This window comes from Furipterus horrens, unplaced genomic scaffold, assembly GCF_987537825.1.
Source record: "Furipterus horrens unplaced genomic scaffold, mFurHor1.1.pri manual_scaffold_6, whole genome shotgun sequence".
Taxonomy (NCBI): Eukaryota; Metazoa; Chordata; class Mammalia; order Chiroptera; family Furipteridae; genus Furipterus; species Furipterus horrens.
In genome coordinates, this window is record NW_028327176.1 from 166,464,402 (window position 1) to 166,470,788 (window position 6,387).

Below are 6,387 nucleotides of genomic sequence, written 5' to 3' on the forward strand. Positions count from 1 at the left end.
ACTCAGCTCCATGGGAGAGCCAGTAATGAGCAAGGGACAGCACCAAAGGCAACCCACATTCTAACCAAGTGAGGGAGACTCTCTTAATGGATGCATCTTCTACTAAAGATCATTCCAGCACTTTGTTTCTGATTTATACTGACCAAGTAATATTTTGAATATAATTTTGCTTCCTAGGTAACTCTTTAATTTAGTGACAGAATGCATGAAACTTTTGACTCCAGCATTCTAGCCTTTCTTGTCAGTTTTATTTCTCCATTAGAGCTCTTTTAGTTCTTCTTTATGGTGCCTCAGAGGCGATCAGCTACTTCAGGATGAAACTGAACATCTCATTCCCAGCCACCGACTGCCAGAAACTCATTGAAGTGGATGATAAACGCAAACTTCATCCCTTGTATGAGAAGCGTATGGCCACAGAAGCTGCTGCTGGTGCTCTGGGTGAAGAATGGAAGGGTTATGAGGTTCAAATCAGTGGTGGAAACAACAAACAAGGTTTCCCCAGGGAGCAGGGTGTCTTGGCCCATGGCCATGTCCACCTGCTGCTGAGCAAGGGCCACTCCTGTTACAGACCAAGGTGGACCGGAGAGCGAAAGCACAAATCTGTTCAGGGTTGCATTGTGGACGCCAACACCAGCGTTCTCAACTTGGTCATTGTAAAAAAGGGGGAGAAGAATATTCATAGTCTCACTGATATACTGTGCCTCATCGCCTGGGGCCCCAAAGAGCTAGCAGAACTCACAAACTTTTCAGCCTCTCTGAAGAAGATGATGTCCGCCAGTATGTTGTGAGAAAGCCGCTAAACAAAGAAGGTAAGAAACCTAGGACCAAAGCACCTAAGATTCAGCGTCTTTTTACTCCATGCGTCCTGCAACACAGACATTGGCATATTGCTCTAAAGAAACAATGTGCTAAGAAAAATAAGGAAGAGGCTGCAGAATATGCTCAGCTTTTGGAGAAGAGGATGAAGGAGGCCAAAGAAAAACACCAGGAACAGATTGTCAGGAGATGTAGGCTGTCCTCTCTGAGAGCTTCTACCTCTAAGTCTGAGTCCAGTCAAAAACAAGGTTTTCTAAGAGTAACAAATAAAGAAGAACAAACATAAAAAAAAAAAAAAAAAAAAAAAAAAAACCTCTTAACAAACCAGTCTCCTATAAATTTGATCAGTATGAATATATACAGAAAGGTCTTATCAGTTTTGAATGTATTGACAAAAAAGACCTACAAAGTTATAGTAAGAACACCTTTTGGAGGAAGACAGATCTGAGTTTAATTTTTAATTCTAATGACTTAATATGTGAGCTTCAAAGGAACAGTTATTCTGAACTTTAGTTTCATAATTTCCTGTTATGAAAATGTGGACAATAAGGGGGATAAAGATGAACTATAACTAAGTCCCTATAGGTGGCTCCTTCTGCAAAGAAAGACTAAACAGATTAGTACTTGCTGACCCCAAAATGATGCTGCTTGCCAGTATGCCACCAGAAAAGCCTATAAGTATTCTAGATGGCACTGCTACTCTTTTCCAGTTTGAGCTGTCCTCCATGTCCTAGCAGAGTTTTCTCGACTTCGGGTGTTAGCCCAGGCTTAATCTCATTCAGATGTTGAAGAGACCCCCTTAACCTACAGTCATCCCTGCCTAGCTTCTGCACACCAGTCCTATTCCTACCAGCTGGTGGATCTGGAAATAGTTTCTTTGCCCTAGGCCTCTAGTGGACCTTGGGGTCCTGCATACCTTTATAAGTCAGGGTTGTCCAGAGAACCAGAACCAATAGAGATATATAGATATATAGAATGAGATTTATTGTAGGGAATTGGCTCATGAGATCATGAAGTTGAGAAGTGTTACGACCTGCTGTCTACAAGCTGGAGACCCAGAAAAGCCAGTGGTATGGTTTACAGGTCTGAGGGCCAGAGAACCAGTGGTGTAGATTTCGGTCTGGATCTGAAGGTCTGTGAACCAGGAACATTGAGGGCAGGATAAGATTGATGTCCCAGCTCACTAGTCAGGTAGAAAGTGAATTCAACCTACCTCAGTCTTTTTGTTTTATTCAGAGCTTCAGAGGACTGGATGATGGCCAGGCACTAGGAAGAGTCTTCTGCTTTACTCAGCCCATCAATTCAAATGCTCATCTCTTTGGAATCTCCCTACAGGCACTTCCAAAACTAACATTTAACCAGGTATCTGGGCATTCCTGGGTTCAGTCTAGTTAACACATAGAATTAAGTATCATGATGCCTATCAGGCTACAGAATCCAGGTTACCATTGTACTGAAGGCTGGCCCTTGAGTGGCACCTGCTGCTTGGTCCCAACTCCAACCATTGCTCACTTATTGTCCTTTCTCCACCTTGAGATCCCAGATCACATTAAAGCTGGTGCTATAGGATTTAAATCCCTGACTATGTAAACAAGTATATCTCACCCTACTTTTTGATATATCTAGTGGGCAAAAAAAATTCATATTTTTATGATATAACATCTTTGCTTTTTAAAATTTATTTGCATAAGAGAGAAAACATATGGTTAGTATATGTTGAGACATACAAATATGGAGATTAACTTTAAAAACTAAATAATATTGCTGAATATATATCAAATGTCAAAATTATAAACAATTTAGGATATCAGAGACTTTATATTAAGCCTGGATACTGATAAAAATATTTCCTAATTGTACAATGTATTTATTCTAGGAAGAAAGTGTATATTATTGACCATAGTTCTAGTCTAAGGAAGAGTTAATACCTGTTACTAATCCCTGATCATTGTGGAGTATCCACTCTGGCTGATGAGAGCCTGAGCATCTCTTCACCCTGTGTGAGCTCTGGACATTGCTCACCATACAACTTCCTGATCATTCTTTGCTTACTTTTGTGGAGTTTCACTCCTATGCACCCACCAGCTTTTGCTCAGCAAAAACTCAAGTGGACTTCTGCTAGCGTTCTGTGCTCTTCATCTGTGTTGTTTCTCCTTTCTAGAGCTCTGTTTCACCATCAATAGACCCCTCAGCCTCCCTAAACCCTAATTTCTCCTTGCTCAACTCACTGAGGTTGCTGGGCTATGTTTGCATTCCTCTTCTCTGCATCTATAGTCTTGGTACTGGTTTTAGACAGAAAACCACCCAATCACAGTGTCTCCTTGTTGGTTTCCTTTTCTCAGGGATCACAGTGCTGTGATGCCTATATAGTTAATGTCTGAGAAGAGTGCTGCATATATTTGCCAATTAAAAGTTTTTGTGGCAGGGAGTAAAGTCCTGTCTTTGTTACTTCATCTTGGCTGAAAGTTAAATTTTTTAAATGTTAATTTTCATCTTTCCTGCATTCGAGCTTGTTACTCGGAACCCTTATTTTGGAAAACATGGTATAGTGTTAAATGGAAATTCAGCAAATATAGTAAAAATTCCAAGACTCAAGCTCAGATCAATTATTTCAAATAGCTAGACGTATATCCTTAACAACTAGGCTAGCTTTAGCTTGAGCACGATGAGCTGAAAAGCTGGTTGGTACTGAGTGCATCCTTTCGTCTTCTGTCTGTACATTCTTCAGAAACCTCCATAGAATTCTGAGCTGTAACACTGTGGGCACTTATCCTGGGTCATCACTTCCATTTCTTTAAGGGGTTCAGTTGCCCAAGAAAGAGCATTTGTTCTGTGTCAATGTTTTACTGTTAGTTATGATGTGACTTCTGGAAACTTATAGTTTTGTTCACTCTTTTTATTTAGCTTCATGGTGTTTTCAGTTCATAAGTCCTGAAACCACGATATCTTCTTTGGCTTCCCTTGTGTAACAACTCTATCTACTAAATGGCAGGCATCTTGAGGTACTTATTTTTCAAGCCTGAAGGCAATGACGATGGCAATTAGAATTAAAAGATCTATGAGCTGCCACCATCCAGGGAGAATTTAAAAGTCTCTAAACAGTTCATTTGATATCTAGTCTCTCTGGGAAATGTCTGCCAATTCCATTCAGCTGTTAGTTTGTTCCAAATAAAGTATTCAGTTCATATAATTAAAGAAGGGCATGATATTTTATTTTGCTTTTGCCCCATTTTTCATGTTTTTATTTATTTATTTTTACTTAAAACTCCAATGCTAAAAATAAAATCCAAGCCTTTTGGGGAATAGCACTAAAATTGTTGAGCAACTTTCCCTTACTCAAAACATTGTTGCTATTCATAGTCTCTCACCCACACAGGTGCTCATGATATATTAATTTAATAGAGGTTTTATTCCACAGTTTTCATTATCAGTACAAGCCATGTAAAGATCCATTCATAAACTGATTCATTAATTTATTCACTCAGCAAATTTGTACTGAGTCTATTTTTATGATTTGCATTGGTGAATTAAATATAGCCTCTGTCCTCACAGATTTTATAGTACCAAATCAGAGCTGAACAGTTAACATGTGAACAAAAAATTAATAATGACAAAATATGATAGATTATGAAGGACACAAAAAGGCCCTTGTAATAGAGACTCACAGGGGCCAGCAAAGAGATTCTTTGGTAGAGTTGTTAGTAGGGACTCAAAAGGTGACATGGAAGCTGAGAACAAAAAAAAGTTAGAAGAAGCCAGTCATGGAGAGATGGGAGAAACTTAGTCAAAGGGAACTGCAGGTATGAAGGTCCATACATCCCAGGTCTCAACTAAGGCATCATTTTTGCTAGAAGTCTTCCTTAAAAGCTTCCCTTCTCAACACCTGGCTGACTAGCTATTTCTTTTCCATGCTTCAGAAACATCCAGTTCATACTTCTCTCTGAGTACTTACAGACTATACTGGTATTATTACTTAACTAGATAATATATTTTTGAAAGCAGGGACTATTTTTATATTTCCAAGACCTGGCACTTTTTTGGCACAAAATAAATGCAAGAAGTATGTACATAGGTGTGAATGAATGATCTAGGAGTACAGGGTTGGTCCTTGCACTCTAAGTTACCATTTATAGACTTAATACTATATATATAAGAACACTGATAAAGACAATCACATATTCATTATACTCAACCTGAATCCAAACTTCCCTTCCTGTGATAAGGTTGAGTGATGGGATGGGATTAGGGTTAGGTGGAGGAGGGTAAGAACATTCTTATAATGCATTTTAGGTGGTGGATTAAGTCTATAATAAATAGACTATCATCTCTGAAAATATATGCAAGATGATTCTTTACTAAAGCATTTATCTAGTATCTTGTTGTCATGAATTCAAAATGAATTTTATAATCTCAAGATCTCTATGATCAGTTCTGACATATTTACAAATCACTAGGTATTAATGTTAACGTGATAAGGAAATGTATTTTAAAAATTTATATTTTGTGGGGTTTTCTTAATTCTTAAATTAATAATTGTAACAAAGGTTATCTTCTGCTTTTATTATATCCTTATAGGAACTTTAAGAAAGTACATAATAAAGCAAAAATAAGCCGAATTAATGAGTATCTGAGTCAAGTTAATAGAATAATTAATTTCCTTCAAATTCTGTTTATAATAATGGCGTTAAATGAAAAATTGTCAAGCTAAGAAATGTAAAATAATTTCTTTTCTGGTTTGAAATTATTTACTCTAATTACTAACACATTTCAGCATCTCTACAGTTACTTTGTAGCCATTTGGTTAGCCTTTTTTGTAATTTTGCCTAATGTATCACTTGTCAGATGCCCATTTTTGTAGTTAGCTCTTGACTTAAGTTTGTTGATTTGTAGAAGTTCCTTTATGGCCCAGAACAGGAGTCATCAGATTTTTATAATAAAGGGCCATGAAAATATTTTAGGCTTTGCAAGCCTTATGGGGTCCCTACTGCAATTACTCAGCCTCTGCTGTGTGGTGAGAGCAGCCATTACAATATATAATATTCTTTATTAGTGGAATATAAAATAATGCTGGGTCATACAACTAATAACTGACTTGGATTTTGTGATATTTGATATAATGCTGGCCATAGACATTTGATTCATAATGCTTACTAAGCCAGAAAAATTTGCTTCTATTTCTAGTTTGATAAGCTGTAATCATAATTAGATGTTGGACTTGACCTGATTCCTTTTTTTTACTTCTAATAAGAAAACCACATTATATTTCCTCTAATCGATTAATGTGTAGAATTGGATTGCTATATTTTCTGATATTTAATTAACTTTGCATTTCTGTGATAAACCCACTGCTTGTGCTGTATTTTTAATACATTATTTGGTTCAGTTAGCAGCCCGACCCTATGAAGTTTGACTACCTGAAGGAGGAGGTTGGAAGTTGAATTGCAGACCATGTATATGACAGCCAGAATTTATGCTTCTGTGTTTATCAGCAAAATGAGTCCATGGTTTCTTGTGTTGCTTTCTCTAATTTTGAAATCGCTACACCAAGCTCATGAAATAAGCTAGAAAATG

At 37.4% G+C, this 6,387-nt stretch overlaps 1 pseudogene; it reads left to right on the forward strand.

Annotated features, from left to right (window-relative positions):
• Nucleotides 1–314: 314 nt before the first annotated feature.
• On the forward strand, nucleotides 315–1,102 carry LOC150007760 (small ribosomal subunit protein eS6 pseudogene; annotated as a pseudogene).
• The last annotated feature ends 5,285 nt before the right edge of the window (nucleotides 1,103–6,387 follow it).